The following is a 21,436-nucleotide window of genomic DNA, read 5'->3' as shown; positions in this document are numbered from 1 at the left end:
CTGACAAAGAAGGTATATTGCTTTTTATCCTTCTTTAATTTTCTCTAGGTATCTATGATATCTAACTTTTCTAGAATATCATCACTTCCCTTAATTCTTTCTTATTTGTTTTTTGGTTAGATTTATCTAGTTCTGATAGGGGAAGGTTAAGTTCTTCCACTTGTATAGTTTTACTATCTGTTTCCTTCATAAGTGTGCAATCAATTTCCTTATCTCTTTTGATCAGATCTATTTTTGCTTTAGCTTTGTCTGAGATCATGATTATTGTTCCTGCTTTTTCTGTCTCAGCTGAAGTCCAAAAGATTCTGCTCCAGCCTCTTACCTTTACTCTGTACATGTTTCTTGTAAAAAACATATGATGGGAGAATCTGGCTTTTAATTCTCTTTGCTATCCACTTCCGTTTTATGTGTGTGTTCATCCTATTTACCATTTGTGATTACCAGTTGTGATTACCATCTTTGTATTCCTCTCCATCTTGATTTCCTCTTTTAATCATGCCCTTTCTCCTTTTACTCTTTCCCTCCAAACCAGTGTTTTGCTTTTCCTTCTTCCCCTTCCCTTATATTACTCCCCTCCCCACCACTCCCTTTCTTATTCACCTTCTATTTCTTTTTAGGGTAAGATAGGATTCTATATCCCAATGAATCTGGCTGTATTCCCTCTCCGGGCCAATTCTAATAAGAGTAATGTTTAAGAATTATCCATCACTGGAATACTATTGTGCTCAAAGGAATAATAAACTGGAGGAATTCCATGTAAACTGTAAAGACCTCCAGGAATTGATGCAGAGTGAAAGGAGCAGAGCCAGAAGAACATTGTACACAGAGAATGATACACTGTGGTAAAATCAAATGTAATAGACTTCTGTACTAGCAGCAATGCAATGACCCAGGACAATTCTGAGGGATCTATGGAAAAGAATGCTACCCACATTCAGAGGAAGAACTGCAGGAGTGGAAACACAGAAGAAAAACAACCACTTGAACACACGGGTTGATGCAGACATGGCTGACTCGAAACGACCACACCAATGCAACTATCAATAATATGTAAATAAGTCTTGATTGATGACACATGTTAAAACCAGTGGAAATGTGCATTGGATATGAATGGGGTGAAGGGGAAAGTATTTAATGATTGCCCAAATCCTATATTACAAGTAAAAACATGAATCATGTAACCATGGACAATTTTTCTAAAAAATAAAATATTTAAATCTTAAAAAAAAAAAAAAGAAAAAGAAAAACAAGCTGGATGACAATTGCATTTGTCTTTTGAAAGAAAAAGACATTTGTCTTGAAGAAACATCTCTGTATTTCTGGTCTACACCCACAATATCTCATTTGGTCTTGTCTAATTTCCTGCTATAGCAAATGTTCTATTAAAGATGTATACAACTCTTAAAAAAAAAAGAATTACCCATCACCACCATCATCCTCCCTTCCACTGTAATAATATATTCACTCCCTGTGCCCCTCTATGTGATATAATTTACCCCATTTTACTTCTCTCTTCCCATTTCTCTTAGTATTTCTCCTCTTTTTCACCCCTACTATTTTTTTGCATATCATCCTAAATAGCTTACTACCACACCCTCTGTTTATGTATACTTCTTCTAAGTACTATCATAATGATAATTTTTAAGAGGTACAGTTATCATCTTTCCATATAGGAATATAAACAACTTGACTTTACTGAATCCCTTAATTTTTTCTCTCTTATTTACCTTTTTATGCTTCTCTTAAAATTAGTATTTGGACATCAGATTTTCTGTTCGTCTTATCTTTTCTTCAGGAAAGCTTGGAAATCTTCTATTTTATTAAATGACCATACTTTCCTCTGAAAAAATATAGTCAGTTTTGATGGAGAAGTGATTTTGGGTTGTAAACCCAGTTTCATTGCCTTCCAGAATATAATATACCAAACCTTCTTGTCCTTCAATGTAGAAGCTGCTAGATCCTATGTAATCCTGAATGGGGTTCCATGATATTAGTATCGTTTCTTTCTGGCTGCTTGCTATATTTTCTCCTTGGCCTGGGAGCTCTTTGACTTGGCTATAACATTCCTGAAAGTTGTCATTTGGGGATTTATTGCAGGAGGTGATCTGTGCATTCTTTCAATTTCTATTTTTACCCTTGTGTCCAAGAATATAAGAGCAGTTTTCTTAGGTAATTTCTTGTAATATGTCTAGGTTTTTATTTTGGTCATGACTTTCAGGGAGTCCTATAATTCTCAAATTATTTCTCATGGATCTGTTTTCCAGGTCATTTTTTTTAATGAGATAGTTCATATTTTCCTCTATTTTTTTTATTTTTTCATTTTGTTTTATTGTTTCTTGATGTCTTATGAAGTCATTAGCTTCTATTTTCCCAATTCTAATTTTTAAAGAATTAATTTCTTCCTTGATCTTTTGATCCTCCTTTTCTATTTGGTCCATTCTACTTTTCATGGTACTCTTTTCCTCATTGGATTTTTTGGCCTCTTTTTCTAGTAGGCTAATTCTGTTTTTTTTATTTTTTTTTATTTAAACCCTTACCTTCCGTCTTGGAGTCAATACTGTGTATTGGCTCCAAGGCAGAAGAGTGGTAAGGGTAGGCAATGGGGGTCAAGTGACTTGACCAGGGTCACACAGCTGGGAAGTGTCTGAGGCCAGATTTGAACCTAGGACCTCCCGTCTCTAGGCCTAGCTCTCAATCCACTGAGCTACCCAGCTGCCCCCTAATTCTGTTTTTTTAAGACCTATTGGTTCTCTGCTTTACTCTGTCCCTATAGAAAATTTTGAGGATTAAGTGTTTCTTTTGCTGTTTGCTCATTTTTTTCTACCTTTTTTTTGGCCTATGGACTGGAAATTCTGAAAGCTGCTTGCTAATTCTGTCTCCTTTGCTTCTGGCTTGCAGGGTTCATCACTGGGGCAAGCTATAGTCTTTGCTTTAGTTGTGCAGGTGTGAAAGGGCCCAGAGCTATGGATTTCTGGGCCTCATTTCAGGCTGGTGCCAGGGACTGGGACTTCAAGTGGTGGGTCTGAGTGTTCTTTTCTTGGTGTAGTCCACATTTTGTGATGCCAAAATTAGCCTATGCCCAGTCTCAGAGCCTGGAACAGTAGTTGGGGGGGGGGAGGGAGAGTGGATTGACCAGCATTCCACTGAGTGTAGTTTTGTTTCTAGTTCCCCCTTAATACATGAAAATCAACTTTTCCTGCCTATCTTTCAAGTTGTATTCAGAGAGAGAACCCCTTCACCTTCTTAATGTTGGTTTTTAAAGATTAGTTTGGAAGGATTATCAGAGTGGTTTCAGCTTTCACTGCTACTAAGCCACCAAATCCCCCTCTCAGTGTTCTCTTATGTGGTTTTTGGGAATTGCTGTGCCTGGAAAATCAGTCTCCCTTAGTTAACCTAGTAGTGAGATTCTCTGCCGTCTTTGAACAATTGAAGTACAGATCAGCATTAAATCTATGAATATATCCTTTCCGTTTTGGTAGGACCTACCAAACTTTATCTATCATAACTTTAGAGAATTCTGGGTTCCTCTGTGTCATAAATTCACCCTAGAGGAGGGCTTATTTGTATATGCATATTACAGTGCACACAAATATGTATGTGCATATAACACATTTTTTCTCTTCTGGGGTTTCATCATGGCGTAGAGAATTCTCTAAGGGTTTTCAAAATAACACAAGCACACTCACATGTGCATACAATATGATCTGAACATGTAATTTCATTGATATGATGAATTCTCTATGGTTCTCTCTGTTTATTGATGTAGAAAAGTAAATTTCTTTGCAATTTACAGTTTTGGAGAGTTTCTTGGGGATAAGAAATAATATTAATGACAATGATAGCAATAACAGAAGCTCATGTTACAGTGTTTTATACAAGTCAACTCATTTGGTGACCTGATGAGATCATGCCATATTCCTGCTGTGGACATTTTAAAAGTTCTGAATTGACTAGAAATTTAGGTTTTCGCAGTTCTGTAGAGCAGTATGGATATGGGGTGTGCTGTACTAATGAAATCTTGCTTTGGGATTGGTATATGTCCTTTTATTTCCACAAGGCTCTTATCTTTCCCCTGAACTCTCTTTAGCTCACAGTGATATGCTGAGGGATTAGTAGTGTTCATTCAGTAAGCCCAGAAAGAAGGGTTGGCATTGGGTTATGAAAGATTAAAAAACTAAATAGAGGATTTTATATTTTATCCTAAAGGCAAGAAGAAGCCAGTGAAGTTGGCTGAAGACAGTGAAATAGTCAGTTAGAAATTTAAGAATGATCCCTTTGGCAGCAGCGACTGAGTGAAGTGTTGAGAGTCACTCAGATAGGGACTCTAATCAGGAGGTTGAATTTAAGTGAGAACCTGAACTAAAGGTTGTGTTAGTGGAGAGTGAAGAGTGGAGACAAGAAGTTGGGTATACAAGATGTGAAGATAACAAGATTTGGAATCTGACTGCCACAATTAGAATTGTGGGAGGAAGGAGATTAAAGATGCAGAGACTGGACTCTGAGAGAGTGGAAGGCTGGTAGTACTTTTGACTGATGGAGGGAAGTCTGGGAGAAGGGAAGATTTTGGGGAGAAATATGACTTGGATATTTTGATATGTTGAAATCGAGAGGTCCCCAGGATATTAAATTTGAAATGTCCAAGAGGTAATTAGTGATGTGGAACTGAAATTCAAGAGAGATTCCAGTTGGATCTGGACTGCTCTGGGAGTATTTGCATAGATATAATATTTAAATTCCTGGTTGCTGATGAGGCTTTTGAGAGCATGGAGAAGGGGAAGAGATGAGGGTCTATGACAGGGCTTTGGGGAACAACCATAGTTAGACAACATGAAAAGGTGGTGATTTAGCAAAGACTGATCAACTAGAAGGAGAACTAGGAAAGAGGAATGCCTTAAAAATCCAGAGTAGAGAATTTATCCAGATGGAGACTGGAGTTAAGAATGTCAAAGACAGATAAATGGGAAAAGACTGGGAAAAGATCACCATATCTAGCAATTGAGAGATCATTGGTAGCTTTGGAGAGAGCCATGTCAGTCAAGGGATGGAACTGAGAACCAGATTATAAAGAGATGAAGAGTGAATGAAACCAGAGATAGTGCAGTCTGGGAAGGTAGACAGCTTTTTCAAAGCTGAATGAGGAAGGAGAAATATAAGAAGGATACTAGCTTGAGGGAATTGAAGGGTCTAATGAATATTTCAAAGAATGGTATAGATGTCCGTGGACATATTTGAAGGGAAGGAACCAATCAAGAGGAAGGGGTTGAAGATAAGAGTGGGAATTAATCAAGGAAGGTTCTCTGGCCTCTAGAATTGGAATTTTATTGAATTTATTATTATTTTAATCAACAAACACTTATAAAATACATACTATGATTCAGGTACTGTGCTAGGCAATAAGAATACTAAGTCAAACATAAAACTCTCCTTGTCTTCTGGAATAAATTACTTTGGTTTTACTTTGTATATATGGTATTTACTTACATATATATATATATATGTTTCCTCCAATATGTTTACATGTTTACATATGTAAGTAAAAAGCATGTATACAAAGTAAAACCAAAGTAATATATTCTTAACTTATTTAATTGGCAGTGCTATTTGGTCTTATCCTTCTCTCTCTCTTTTTTTTTTTTTCAGGAATATGAATAGTGGAAACAACATATTAGAAGTGAACATCTGTTCATTGTAATTATGAATATAGACTTTTTTTTTTGCCATAGACTTAGTCTGGCAGCTAGAGCAGCTGAGGCAACACAATAGAAAGAAGCATGGGGCTTGGGTAATTGAGAAGTGTCATCTTCATGAATTCACATCTGGCCTCAGATACTTCTTGGCTGTGTGACCCTGGGCAAGTCACTTAATCCTCTTTGCCTTGTTCCTGTCTGTAAAATGAACTGGAAAAAGAAATGCCAAAATACTCTAGTATTTTTGTCGTGAAAAGCCCACAAATGGGGTCACCAAGTGTCTGAAAGACAGATGACTGAACAACAAAGAACAAGTCTGTACTTGTGATTTTCTGGCTGTAGGGAATGCTCAGTAGAAAAACTTTCATTTGCCAAGGTAGATCTCTTGCTTGTCTTTAGCTCAGTGTAAAGATGGAATTTGTGCAAGGGGAGGGGACAAAAGCAGCCAGAGAAGGAGTGGCTCACAGTTGGGGACAGTCGAGGCCAGAGAGAATTCTGAGGGATTCTGTGGAGGAGGAAGGAAAAGAGGGGGGACTTCCAGCAGAGGACTGGGAGAGGAAGGAGGTGGACATCCCAGCTCGGATCCAGTCCTAAGGGCTTCATGGGGATCTTTCTTTGGACATTGAAACCCTGATTCCCTGGTCAAAGATTCCATTGCTTCTCACCCAGGAAGACTTCAATCATCGAGTTAGCTAAGTGTTTGGACTCCATTTTGGGAGCAATCTCTTAGGCTCTTTCTCCCATTACCCAACCTTGCTGAGAGACCTTTTCCAGTCTAACTTGCAATTATAGAAAAGGATAGAAATAGGAAATAGAAATAGAAACCGAAGGAGAAAGGGCGAGGGGAGATGCTTAGGAGTGGGAACCCCAAAGGTTCCCACCTGAGTGACGGACCACATAGAAATAGAGAAGAGGGCACCCCAAAATCCCTCTGCTCTTCACCCCTTTCTCTAACGCTGAATTGCAAATAATAAAAGCCATTCATCAGTTAGATAGTGTTCCAGAGTGCCTGAGAGACAATGAGAGGGGAGGGAAATCACAGCTTGGTCTGGCTGCCTCCATCTTGATGCCAGACCACCTGCTGTGAAGTTGACTGACCTCAGGGGGCGGTTTGCATGAACCCCGCCCTCATTGAGAATCGGATTGGGGTCCCTCATACCTCATCTTTTAGGGAAACCTCGCCCCCAACTCCTGTGGGGTGGCACGACCATCCAGGTCACCCAGTTTGGGGGTGACACCCCCTTGAAGTCTAGCCAGTGTATATTCGGTGAGAGGGGAGAGCTAGAGGAGAGTCTCACCATATAGACTCTCTCTCTCTCTCTCTCTCTCCCATCTATCATAACATTGGTTATTGGCTCTTATTATTATTACATCAGCAAGCTTCTTGGAGCACTGTGAGGTTAAGCCATTTATTCAGGGTCACTCATACAACCAACATAGCTGAACCTAGGTCTTTCTGACTCTACAATACTTTGCTGTTTTTCAGTTATGCTTAGATAAAGTAAAGTGAAAAGCAGTTAAAGGCCTTTCCTGACTCCTTCATTTGATAATGCAATCCTAACCAAATCCCAAAATCCTGGGTTTATTTTGAATTTATTTTTTCTATTCCCAATTGTTTCCTAGTAAAATATAAGCCTCTTGTGGTCAGGAACATATTCTCTTTGTAGGAAGGAAGCAAGGATTTATTAAGTACCTACTATGTTCTTGGCATTGTGCTAAGTGAGTTTGTAAATAATAAATTATTTGATCTCACAACAACCCTGTGAGGTCTGCGCTGTTATTATCCCCATTTTATAGTTGACAACAGTGAGGCAAAATATTTGCCCAGGGTCATATGGCTAATAAGTGTCTGAGTCTTTGAATTGGGTCTTTCTGAATCCAGGCCCAGCACTCCATCAATGTCATTCTCTACTTCCTCCATTGCATTCCCAGTTCCTGGCACATTCATTAAGTGTTTGCTATACATTTTGCATGGATTAGGGTCTTAAATACTTACATGTTGAAGTGAATTTAAGTGTCAGTAAATCTGACACCAGCGTTATTATTGTTATGCCTTGTGGAGCCAATCTGGGCCCTATTTTTGTGGACTTCCAGGAAAAGAAGATTCTTTGGATTCTTTCTTGAAACCTCTGATTTCTTGAACAAGTCTTGGTTTGAGGGTAAAGGCACCAGAATTTAACATAAACTTTAAAAACAGAATCATCTCCATTGCTCTTGTCCATTAGGAGGAAGTAAAAAAGTCTCCCACTTCCTTACCATTCTGCCCTGGAAACAGGGCCTAATTCTACCATTTGTCCCCTCAAAAGAAAGATTTGGGTTGGAGGGAGGAGGGAGATAGCTTAAAGCTACCCTCATTTGCTCTGCTCTCCAAGAACGTAATTACCCAAAGAAAAACCCATTCTTTGATCTCAGTGAGGTGCTAATTTGGAAGATTTGGGGGCCCTTGGGACCTTAGGAAGCGGGGCTCAGTACATAAACAATGGCCTTTCTGGGCCCATTACTGGCCCAGCTTCTTCATTTACACGAGTGTTTGAAGACAGGCCCATGTGTCAATAAAGGAATTAGAGCAGACACCTCCAGCCCCCCCAGCTTTATCCCAGCCTGCTGACAGGAACAGTAGGTGACATTCAGGAACAGGCTAGACTTCAAAGTTGCCCAGCCTGGGTCTTCCACTACAGACAAACAGAGTTTACTGCTCTGGCAGCGACAAACAATGAGGGGAAGACCCCAGATGGAAGATGAAAGGGCAGCCCCTTCTCCAGCAGAAAGCTTTCCTTTGCCCCATTCTTATTCTCCCCCTTACCCCACTTTCATTAATTTGTGGGATTTTTTAAAAATGCAGCTAAAAATAATGGAAACAGATAGCATCTTGCATGTGGGCAGTTGGAAAGGGAGTCTCTCCCTTCCCGAGAGAGTGCTGAAAAGTGAATGGGCTCAGAAATATGGATGTCTAAGCATCCTTCCTTAGCTGCTCTTCAGGTAGAACTTAGGTGCTGGTTAAAAATAGAGGCGCCACTCAGAGAGAGAAATGGAATTGCAACCTGGCCATGCCTCCATTCTTCTCGGCAAGAGGAGTCTGATCTGGGAAGAAGAGTTCGTCTCCCACAATGCACCGTGGTCATCAGCTGAGCTCTAAGAGTCATTGGAAAGTCCAAGGGGGGCAGGATTTTAAATTATTGGCAGCTTCCATCAGCCAAGGCAAGAATGACAGCTGTGACAGTGAGCGCCAAGTACAGACAACTCAAAAGAGAAGCAAGTGCAGCCATGAAGGCTTGGGTTCAGGTCACCCTGGGGTAACTGCTGAGCGAGGCCGCTGTAGAGAGGGGATCTTGGATTGGCCCAAGGGGAAGAGGGCAGGCCCGGCCAGTGGCAGCATCACGGGCTTGAATCTTGGCTCTGCTCTTTACCATCCACGTGACTTGGGGCTGGCCCCTGGCTTTGCCTCTCAGGCCTCCTCTCTACTTGGAAATGAGGACGTGGGATTAGGAAACCTCGAAGGGTCCTTCCAGTTCTAAATGCATGGTCCTGTGGCCTCTCTTTGTCCCTTTACTTCTCACACATGAGGCATTTGTTTCATTGTTTGTACAAGTCAAGCATTTTGACTTGGTAGAAACAAAACAAATGATTCTCTTGAGGGTGCTCAATATACTCTTTGTACCTTCCTGTCTTGCAGTCTTCTTACACCTGACTGCGGTAAGGACTTCTAGGCTCCAAGACCAAGAGACACCAGCCCCCTGGCTGCTCCTTGCCCGTGACGTGCCATCGTCCAGCTCCAAGCATTTGTGCTCACTGTGCCCCGTGCGTGGGATCCCTCCTCATCTTCATTCACCTCTTGGTTACCTTCAGGTCTTGGCTAACATTCTACCTTCTGGGGAAAGCCTTTCCTCCATCCCCCTTCATGCCAGGGCCTCCCCTCTGGGATTGTTTATCTGGAGCAGATCTCGTTTGTACATAAATGTTTTGTGTTGTCTCCCCCATGAGCCTGGGACCCCCTTGAGAGTGAGGATGGGGTTGGGTTGGGTTCGATTTTGTTTCTGCCTTTCTTTTTATTCCCAGAGTGGAGGTCAGTGCCTGGAAAGTGGTTAGCATTCACGAATGCTTGTTACCTCTGACTATACGCCAAACTATTATTTAATGAGCTCTTGCTAAGGGCCCCTCACTCGGTACCTCCTGGGGATACAGATTTAAAAAAACCTGAAGAAGCCCCTTTTCCCTCCAGGGACCGAGGGGTTTGCAGGCACATTTCCAGACTACAGCCACATTCTTTTTCACTGGCATATTGAATTTTCTGTCTTTTTAAAACCCTTACGTTCTCTAGATACTAAATATTGGTTCCAAAGTAGAAGAGCAGTCACACAGCTAGGAAGTATCTGAGGCCAGATTTGAATCCAGGACCTCCCTTCTCTGGGCCTGGCTCTCTATCTTCTGAGCCACTTGCCTGCCCCAATAGAATGATTTNCCTTCCTTCCTTCCTTCCTTCCTTCCTTCCTTCCTTCCTTCCTTCCTCCCTCCCTCCGTCCCTCCCTCCCTTCCACATATTTGCCTTTGTATACCCAGGTTATATATGGAAGATATGCCTGAACTAGTCTCCTTCTAGCCCTCTCTCTTCCCTTCCAAACAAACAAGTGGTAACCCACACTTCTCTCTTAGTGTTAAATAAGCAAAGTCAGTATTCATGTAGTCCTAGCAACAGAAACAGATTTCCCTGCCTTCTCTTCTTCCTCCCTTCCCTCCTACAACATGGCCTCATGGGAAAATGTCTGAAGATGTGGGTTCAAATCCTGGTTCTTTTTTCCCCCTACTTTTTTAGATTTTATTTTCCAAATTACATGTAATAATTTTCAACACACATTTTCTGAAATTATAAGATCCAAATTGGCTCCTTACCCCCTTTTATCCACCCCACTCCCTGAGATGGTAAACAATTCAATCAGGTTTATACATGTCTGATCATGCGAAACATAATTTCCNCAGACCTCCCTCCCTCACCCCCTCCCTTTATTTTCCATTGCTCCCTCCCTTTTCACCTTCCCTCTTTCCTTCCTCTTTTATCTGTCTCTCCATATATACGTGTTTCTATTGGTGTGGGTTGATGCAGACACCACTGTGCACGTGCATATACAAATGGATTGATGTAGATACTCAAATGTATGGACTTGGAGGCTCTGTGGGGGTTTTGTTGTCTGAATAAATGGTTTCTGATGTGAACTCCATCCATCAACAACTCTAAAACCCATCTGTGACCTAGTAGGTCGTGCCTAATAAATTTTCTAAAACAAATAAAATTTCTTTGTGTGTGTATGTATGAATATATGTATATACATGTTGAGTGACTTGTCCAGGGTCTTACAATAAGTATTGGGCAGGATTTTAATCCACCTTTTTTGTAATTCTAAGACCAGCACTCCATCCACTATTCTACCTCTTTCAAGAGAAGCACCATAGCATAAAGAGCTGACTTCAAAACCAGGAAGACATGGGTTCAGATTCTGCCTGTGACAGCAGAACGAGTGTTGGGCCTGGAAACAGGAAGATACATTCAAATCTGACCATAGACACTCTCTGTGTGACCCTGGGCAAATCACTTTACCTTTCATCTTAGTTTCCTCATCTGTAAAATGGGAGTAATAATAGCACCTGGCTCTCTGGTTGTTGCAAGGATCAAATGAGACAATAATTGTAAAGCACTTAGCATAGGGCCTGGTACTTCATAAGCACCAGGTAAATGTTAGTTATACTTCGCTATTGCTGCTTGACCCTGGGCCAGTCTTTTAACCATCTCATGGAAACCTTTTAGACTCTCCATTGTAGAGAGGACACTCACTTGCTTTGACAGGAGAGTTTCCACTTCTAGGAATTCCTCCAACAATGAAATCCCAGATTTGGTCCCTTTTTTTCTTTCACTTATTTTTAAAATGTAACATAATACCTCATATCATGAATGAATTAAATCCCAGTTTCTCACAAATTACAAGAGTATATTACAGAAATTGAAGCTAGAATGGTTTGATTAACTACCAGTAATATTTGGAAACTAGCTATAAGACCAGATAAATTTTAAATAAGAACAAACCAACAAACTCTTCTTAAAGAATTCAAGCATCAATAAACATGAAAAATGTTTCAAATTTAATAGAGAAATTAAAATTATTATGAGTTCCTAATTTGCATCCATCAGATAAGCAAGACTGACAAAAAAAGAAAATGACAGTTGTTAGAGGCCAATGGTAAAACAGACATATTAATTTAGCCCTGCCATGGCAGCCATGAATTACCCCAGCCATTCTAGAAAACCATTTGGAATAACCTCCAAATCACTGAACTATGCATGCCCTTTGAACCAACAATACTCATTATGTAAGAGAGATCAAAAGAGGGTGAAAGGGTCCTCATATTCAGAAATGTTTCTAGCATTTTTTATAGTGACAAAGAACCAGAAAACTAACTAAACAGAAAACTAACAAGTAAAGGGTTGCCCATAAATAGGAGCTGAGAAAATTATGGTATATGATGTTAGTGGAATAACATTAATCCATAAGAAATGATGAAAGGAATGGTTTTAGAGAAAACCTAGAAAGACTTATATGAACTGATGCAAAACAAGTGAACAGAAATAGGAGGACAGTTTATTCCACATTCTAAAGAAAAACAAGAAAGACTTCAGGTCTCTGATTAAAGCAATAACCAAGCAAGATTCCAGAGGATGGCTGCTAAAACCTGATGTTCATGAGTCTGACATATTTTCAAATATGCTCAATGTGGGTATGTGTTTTGCTTAACTTTGTGTTTCAGATACAAGGGTGTTCTTTTTTTTTTTGTTTGTTTGTTTGTTTTTCTTTCAGGGAGTTAGGGGATGTATAGGGGGAAGACTTGGTGACTGGATAGGGCTCTCAGAATGGAGAAAAAGGAAACATAAGAAAAAAGGATCATTGAAGCATTTTTTAAAAATGCACAGAAGAGAAAAGAAAGAAGTTCATGAGGGAAAAACACAAAGAAAATAACATGCTGAGTTTGTTGTGTTCTTGACAGAATCAAGCTGTACATTGTGTCTGATTGTGTAAATCTCTTTTTCTCTTTTACTTTGCATGTAGAAATGTTATTTTGAATTGGTATTTGTTATATTCAAAAGGAAATAAGTGAAAATGAGCTTGTTAACCTGTTTATATTCCATTTGATCCCAAATAAAACTGCTAGCTGATCTTGATTTGTTTAACACATTTGTGTTTCCTCAGGCAAAACCAAGTGAGAAGTTGAGAAAATTATTCTGATGATTCAGATGAGTTTGTCCTAAATTGACCCAATTGTTTCATTGTTTTCACTTTGCTTTATTTGGTCAGAAGTGACAGACTAGGAAGGAAGAATATGTTTCGCTTGGGAGTTAATGATGAGCATTCTTCCCTCCCTTCCCTCTCTATTCCCCTTTTCTCCCTCTAACAAAACTGCCTTGGAAGTTAGCACTGGAATCTTGCTTTTTTACTGAGAAAGAAAGGAAATCAAGTTTATTAATAGTCTTTGATCTAGAGCTGGGAAGGACTTCAGAGATCAGTCCAGTCCAGTCATTTTACAGATGAGGAAACTGAGGTTCAGGAAGGTCGGATATTTTCTAGAGTCACTTATATAAGGAAAATTTTATCTGTGCAATGTTCACAGAAAGTGAATATCCAGTACTCCAATTCTTCCATAAACTAGGAATGTTGGTGACCTGACAGAATTATCTCTGATTTGGATAAACCTTTTTCAGGGGCATTTAAACCAGCTTTCATTAGTTAGGCCCTTATTTTGCCCCAACAATGCTAGCTGAGTCTTTCTGTCCATATCCAAGACTTACCCTCCACTCCATTTCCCACCAGAGTGACAATTATGCCTATAATGTTTTAAGATTTGAAAAATGCTCTAAAATATCTAATTTGATCCCCCCAACAGTCTTGGGAGGTAGGTGCTATTACTATCCTATTGTACAGTTAAAGAAACTGAGACAAACAGATTAAATGACTTGCCCAGGGTCACACAGCTGCTAAGTGTCTGAGGCAGGATTTTAACTCAGTTCCTCCTGACTCCAGGCCCTGCGCTCTCTCCACTGTGCCACCAGCTGTCCTGTCTAAGAAAGAAGCCTCATTCTGGAGAGGCAGTAAGGGACTCCTTGTAAACTGGATTTGTGGAAAGAAGGGAAAGGACGCTCTTATACTGAGGAGGCTTCTCTTGGGGTTTCTGTTTGCCTTTATGCTTAGAACCCAGAGCTTATGCAGGAACTTTAGTGCAGTGACTTCAGCTTTAGTTCCCATCACTGCTGGGCTTACACACTCCATTGAAGTCAGAGATTCTGAGCTGGAAAAAACCTTCCTGACCATCCAGTTATGAAAAACTGAGGCCTGACATTACCCAGGTGGCACTTGGAAGGCCATGATTCCTGCCCAACCCTGGGCCCGCAGGTCCCTCATTCTTTTCCACTGCCCCATGATGCCTTCTACCACCTCTGCTTCTTTTGTTGTTGTGGTTGTTTCTTTTTATTTTAAAATTAATAAACACCAAATAAAATGTTCATTTCTACACACAAAGCAGACCAGAAGAGGTGGCCCATGTAGACACAGATCTGTGCCCTCTTCCCCTGGCTTCCCTCTGCCTATGCAAAGACTCTCCCCATGTCATTTCTACAGCTGTCCTGCTTTTCTGGGTTTCGTACTCACTTTTCCTATTTTCTTCTGTACACTTAAAAAGCACTACAATGATCTGCTTACTTTTTTTTTTCATTTTGGTAACTCAATATCCCTCCTTTCTAATATCCCCAGATTGAGTGTCAGAAAAACAAAACTCTTTTATCCAATATAGAGAATCAAGCAAAACGAGTCCTTACATTGGCTATATTTGAAAAAGTGCTTCATTCTGCCTCTTGAGTTCATTGTCTCTCTTCCAGAGGAAGAGCAGCATGGGTTAGTACCAGTCCTCTGGAGTATTGATGGGGCATTACATCGATCAGTGTTCTTTGGTCTTCCTTGGTCTTTATGATGTTTTTATAAAGTTGTATAAAATCGCCCTCCTAGTTCTACTCACTTCATTCTGCTGCCTGTTATGTACATAGGAAAGATTTGTTTCTGATTCCTGTTGTTTCCTGACAGCTCTTTACTATGTGGCATAGTCATTTTTTTAAGTGGAAAATTTTATTTAATTAATTGATTTAGAATGTTTTTCCAGGGTTACGTGATTCATATTTTTTTCCTCCTCCCCCCCCCATAGGCAACAAGTAATTCCACTGGGTTTTACATGTATCATGGATCAAGACCTATTTCCATATTATTGATAATTATGTTAGGGTGATCCTTTAGAATCTACATTTCCAATCATGTCCCCATTGACTCATGTGATCAAGCAGTTGTTTTTCTTCTCTGTTTCTGCTCCCACAGTTCTTTCTCTAGATGTGGATAGTGTTTTTTCTCATAAGTCCCTCAGAAATGTCTTGGATCGTTGCATTGCTGCTAATAGAGAAGTCCATTACATTCGCTTGTGCCACAGTGTATCAGTCTCTGTGTACAATGTTCTCCTGGTTCTGCTCCTTTCACTCTGCAACGGTTTGTGGAGGTCGTTCCAGTTCACGAGGAGTTCCTCCAGTTCATCATTCCTTTTAGCACAATAGTATTCCATCCCCATCAGATACCACAATGTGTTCTGCCATTCCCCAATTGAAGGGCATCCCCTCATTTTCTAATTTTTTTGCCACTATAAAGAGTGAGGCTATGAATATTTTTGTACAAGTCTTTCCCCCTATTATCTCTTTGGGGTACAAACCCAGCAGTGGTATGGCTGGATCAAAAGGCTTTTAAAGTATGTGGCATAGTCTTGAGAAATTTCCTTGACCAGACTATTTTTGTGTCATAGAAACAATCTGTAGGATCCTTTTTCTTATTGAAATTCCTTTGTATAATATTGGAATTAATTGTTCTTTCTGTGTTTGCTACAATTTGATTATAAATCCTTCTGGTCCTGGGTTTTGTTTTGGTGGTGGTAGAGGTGTTTGTGGAATTTTTTTTCTTCTGAGAACTGAGTTATTTGAATTAAAAAAAATTTTTTTTAAACCCTTACCTTCAGTACAATACAAAATTGATACATAGTATTGATTCCAAGACAGAAGAGTGGTAAGGGCTAGGCAATGGGGTTGAAGTAACTTGCCCAGGGTCATGTAGCCAGGAAGTGTCTGAGGCCAGATTTGAACCCAGGACCTCCCATCTCTGGGCCTGACTCTCAATCCACTGAGCCACCTAGCTGCCCCCAGTAACAATCTTGATGTCTTGTTCTGTGTTTGTGGGTAATTTATGTATCTGTAAATATTTATCCATTTTTTTTAGTCCTTTGTTTTATTATTGGGCAAACTATTTCTAATTGTTTCCTTTTATTTTCATTTATTGTGAATACTTTTCCTAAAAATTTTATTTTCTTCTTTTTTTATCAGATTAATGATTAATTTTAGCAGCTCCTACTTTTATAATATTTTTTTGTTTTCAATTTGTTAATTTCTTATTTGATTTTCAGAATTTTCTTTTTGGTGTTTAGTTGGAGTTCTTTAATTTGTTTTTTTTTGTTTGTTTGTTCGTTTTTAGTTTTATGACCAATACATTGATTGAGCTATTACTTTCTTATTTTGTTTATGAAATTTTTAGAAATACATACCTTCTCCTCAGAAATGTTTTGACTGAATATTCAACATTTTGATATGTTATATCAGAATTGTTAGTTTCTTTAATGAAATTATATTTTTCTATAATTTGTTCTTTTTATCCAATAATTCTTAAGATTGAATTATTTGGTCTGTACCTTTAATGGTTTCTTTAGAGGCCTTTCTTTTGTTGAGTATTATATTGTAATTATTATGTTATAATGTATAATATATTGTAATGTATTATTTTATAATCTATATTATAATGTAATCAGTAAAAAATCTACTTAATTTCCCCCCTTTTTCATTTTCTAGTGAGGTTTTTGTGCTCTAACGAGTGATCATTTTAAAAAAATTAATTTTTATTGTCTTGCAAAACACACTTCCATATTGTTCATTGATGTAAGAGCAAAATCATACAAAACCAAAATCATACAAAACCAAAACTCTAAAATAAAATTATAAATACACTGTGAAAGATAATATGTTTTGAAGTGATTGATTTTTGTAAAGGTATTATGTAGTATTGAGAATATTTGGACTCCTTTCTAATCATTTTCAGTAGTTGTCAGTGTTCTGTAATAGCTTATTTAGAATTTTTTGGTTAGATTTGTCTAGTTCTGAAAAGTGTACATTGAAAGCCCCAAATATTTTAGTTTTATTGTCTATTTCCCTCTATAACTTTCAAGCTTTTCCTTTTAGTACTTAGATATGCCATTTTGTACAAATATATAAAATATTTGAGTTAATTCAACATGTTGACATCATAGATATCTAAATCACTCTACCTCTGTAAGCTTCAGTTTCTTCATCCATAAATTGAAGTAATATCAGCATCTACCTCATATAATTTGTATGAGTGCCAAATAAGATAATATACATGAAATACTCTATCACTTTTAACTATTATTAAAATTTAAGTATCATAGATATGAGAGCTTTTGTTGCCACAATTAAAACAGTAGTTTATTAATGTTTTAATTTTTCCAATATTCTCATTTCCCAATGTCATTTTGTGAATTCTTCCCTGAGAACAAAGAAATGTAGTTAAGGGAAGTAAATCAAATTAGACAATGTATACTTTTGTTGTTCATTTGTTTTCAGTTTGTCTCACTTTTCATGAGCCCATTTGGGGTTTTCTTGGCAAAGATATTAGAGTGGTTTGCAATTCCTTTTCCAGCTTATTTTACAGATGAGGAAACTGAAGCAAACAGGGTCGACATGCCAAATGTCACATGGCTAGTATGTGTTTGAGACTCTTGGCCCAGGACTCTATCCACTGTGTCACCTAGCTGTCTTGTGTATATCTTATTCCAAACCTATTGCCCCTCACATATGGACTGCAAGGAACCAAGCAGACATTACCATTACTCTGCCTTGATCTAAATTTTGATGTCTTTCATGTTGTTTTCCTTTATATTACTATAGATTTTTCTGGGTTCAACTAAGCTGTGTTTCAGTTTATACAAATCTTCCCCAAAGCGTCATTTTTGAAAATGTTTTTTTCAATTAGCATTAATTAGACATTTTTCCTTCCCATAATCCCCTTCCTCCCATTGAGAATGAAAGAAAAACAAAACCCCCACTACATTATGTATAGTCAAGCCAAACAAGCACATGCACAATATTCTGCACCAAGTCCTTCACCTCTTTGTCAGAAGCAGGGTCAGGGTAGTTGGGATGTTGTATCATGAGCTTTCTGGACTCCTTCCTAGTTGGTTATTTAGGCTGATCAGAATCCCCAAGTCTTTCAAAGGTTTTGTTTTTACTGTATAGTTGTCATCGTAAACAGTTGTTCTGATTTTGTTCATTCTGTATCAGTGAATGAGATTTTTCATTTGTTTCTGAAATCATGCCCTTATTCATTTTTTATAGCACAGTAATATTTTATCATATTTATATACTATAACTTATCAGTTGGTGGGCGTTCTCTTGGGTCCTAGTCTTGGTCATCTAACAAAACATCAAACAACCAACTCTATTTTTTGTACATCCTTAGAATTCATTTTGCTTAACTTAACCCTTCTTTAATCTGCCCTTCTAATTATCCCATTAGCCCTTCATCTCTTTCCTTCCTATTTCCTTCTTGAGCAAAATATACCCAACTCTGTGTATGTGTATTGTGTATATGCACGCACATATGTATATGTGTAGTATTCTCTTCTTTGATCAGTTTAGATACAAGAGAGAGGTTAAAGTGTTAGCTGAAGTGACTTCCAGATGAAGAGGTTTCTGGGTAGAGTAAATAGTTCCAGAGGAGGGTGTACTGGTGAGAAATTAAATTTGTAAAGTGGTTTATTATATTATCTCTTTGATGATTCTCGGAACTTGCGAAGTAGGTACTCTTTAAGTCTCCTCCCCATTTTACTGAAGAGAAAATGAGATTCAGAGAGATTGTGACCTGTCCATCACACAGTACTAGAAGCAGAATTTGAATCCAGGCCTTCCTAATTTTCATTTTAGCACACTACAGTGTATGCTACATTAGTACTCACTAAATATGAGGTGATTCATAAAAGTGAGGATGTATGGGAAAATGTTAACAAGAATCCTACACATTGACCCTGTGGACCATAATAGCACACCAATCCCTTTTGTTCTCCACTCTCTCCCAAAGTCTGGCCAAGCTCATATTCATTGCTTTTGTAACACTATTTGTCCATCTCGTCCTCTACCACTCCTCTGCCCCTTTGCCTTCAGTATTTCTCAGCATCAAAGTCTTTTTTGTTATGTGGTCAAAGTATTTAAGCTTCCGCTTTAGTTTTTGTCCTTTCAGTGATTAGTCAGAGTTCATTTCTTTAAGTATTGACTGATTTGATCTCCTTCCTGTCCAGGGACCCCTCAGGAGTCTTCTCCAGCATCATAATTCAAAAGGGTTGATTTCGATCAGCTTTCCTTAGTCTAACTCTCACAGACATACAATACTATTGAAAAAAACATAACTTTGTATGGATTTCTGTTGGCAAGGTGATGTCTCTGCTTTTCTGTATGCTCTCCAAACTTGCCACAGCTTTTCCTCCAGGGAGCAAGTGTGTTGATAATAGTCACCATGTGCAGTCATCTTTGAGCCCATGAATGTAAAATCTGACACTGCTTCCATTTTTTTCACCCTCCATTTGCCAGGAAGTGATGGGACCAGATGCCATGATCCTAGGTTTTTGTTTCTGTTGTTTTTTTTCTTTCATTCCTTAAACATCTTGGCAGTTACCCCCCAGGAGTTTTCTCTTCCTTTATGTCCTGTCCCCAGTAGTCTCACAGAACCATGACCCAGCCACTGCTAGCACCTCTGCTACCTCCTATAAGGGGACCAAGCCTGGAGTAGCTGCAACCTGTGGTCCATGGACAAGTGGTTCCAACAGAAATTGATGACCCTAATAATATCTAGAGAAACAAAGGAGTTTCTTTCTTTCCATAGTCAGACAATCTCTTCAAATGAGTTGGGTCCATCCATGGGCCTGTTTGGGCAGAATATGAAGACCTGAGGTACAACGTTTCTCTGGAAATCCCCGGTGGTTACCCATAAAATGCTCCTACAACGAAATATGTCACACCCCACTATCATACTAGTGTAGACACCTAACGCAATATCTATTTGGATATCCTCAAAGACAAGTGGCCCACTCTATGTGATGTCAGGACCATCCTACTTTCTACATCCAATATTGACAGCCCATTGAACTCTCATGCTGCTGCACTTTGGCCAAACCCCACAGCGTTTACAAAGAACCTGTTAGAAAACTCCATGAAGCAGGTGACTAGCCAAGAGCCCCAACTCTGACTGCCAGCCTCCTGGACTGCCTTCATCTTGTGTATATATGTATGTGTGTGTCTCCTTTTTCTTCCTCATGGGGTGTCCTTCCTCTTCTGTACAGGACTCTTTACCATAGACTGTCTGCCTTTTCTTCTATTTTTCTTCCCTAAGCTCTAGCCTAGCCCTCAACATTAATGTATAAATAATTTTTTAAAACAATAAATAAAAACATTTTAATGATAAGTTTTGAGCCAGTTTTTACACTGTCCTCTCTGACTCCCATCAAGAAGCTCCTTAATTCTTCTTTACTTTCTGCCAGCAGAGTGATATTGTCTGCATATCTGAGGTGGTTGATATTTCTCCCAACAACCTTAATTTCTGGTTTTGATTCATCTATCCTGGCATTTCACATGGTTTGCTGCATATAAGTTAAATAAGGTGATAATCTGCAACTGGGGACATGCTGCTTCTTTAGGCTTAAACCGATCGGTTCCATGATTGCTTCTGTTGCTTCTTGACTCACATATATGTTCCTCAGGATTCAAGTAATATGAATCTGGTACACCCCTCTCTTTGCGGACTTGCCCCAATTTGCTATTATCCATAGAGTCAAAGGGTATGGATGCTATTGGATATATAAATGGGCTTGAGGATGGGATTGGATTGGCCAAAGAACAAGAACTATTTTTCCTTTTTCTGTTTTTTCCCCCCATCTTTGAGTCTAGACATCCATCATGGCCTCTGGGATACAGTAGTTATTTAATGAGGCATAAGTGAATTCAGTTATGCTAGAAAAAGGAATTTTTGCATCCCTAGATGATTTCCTCATGATTCATTTAGGCTTGTGTTGGCAAACCTGTGGCACGTGTGCTGGAGGGGGCTGCTTCCCTTCCCCTTCTCCGCCGTGCCAGAGGGCATTCCTCACATCACCCACCCCTCTGCCCAGCAGCCCAATGGGAGCGCTTGCTCCCTCCCCTCTCTGGGGCAAGGGGGCAGCTCACATGCAGTGTGAAGGTCACAGTTTGGCCACTTGTTCTCTAAAAGGTTCACCATGACCAGGTCTTAGGCTTCCAACGTGACCACATTGGCTTTGGCTAGCAAAATCCTTTCAGAAGTTATTCCAGCTGCCTCTTATTCTAGAAATTCATTTTCAAGGATCTCCATATTCTAAAATTGTGTCTTCTGATTCTTACCATAGACATTAGCATTGTGTTGTTAAGAAATACAGGAAATAGTACAGATGGTGACAATCTCCACCCTTTATGGAATCGTGTGTGTGGATAAAGCTGGTCATAATTGAAAGAACACTCACACAGTAGCCACACAGTTCGAGTCCAGTATGTATCTGTGTGC

General features: G+C 39.1%; 1 pseudogene; it reads left to right on the top strand.

Annotated features, from left to right (window-relative positions):
* Positions 1–8,891: 8,891 nt before the first annotated feature.
* LOC123234431 lies at positions 8,892–20,110 on the top strand (annotated as a pseudogene).
* The last annotated feature ends 1,326 nt before the right edge of the window (positions 20,111–21,436 follow it).

The sequence above is a fragment of the Gracilinanus agilis genome, chromosome 2 (assembly GCF_016433145.1).
Source record: "Gracilinanus agilis isolate LMUSP501 chromosome 2, AgileGrace, whole genome shotgun sequence".
Lineage (NCBI taxonomy): Eukaryota > Metazoa > Chordata > Mammalia > Didelphimorphia > Didelphidae > Gracilinanus > Gracilinanus agilis.
This window is presented reverse-complemented; position numbering and strand designations above follow the sequence as displayed.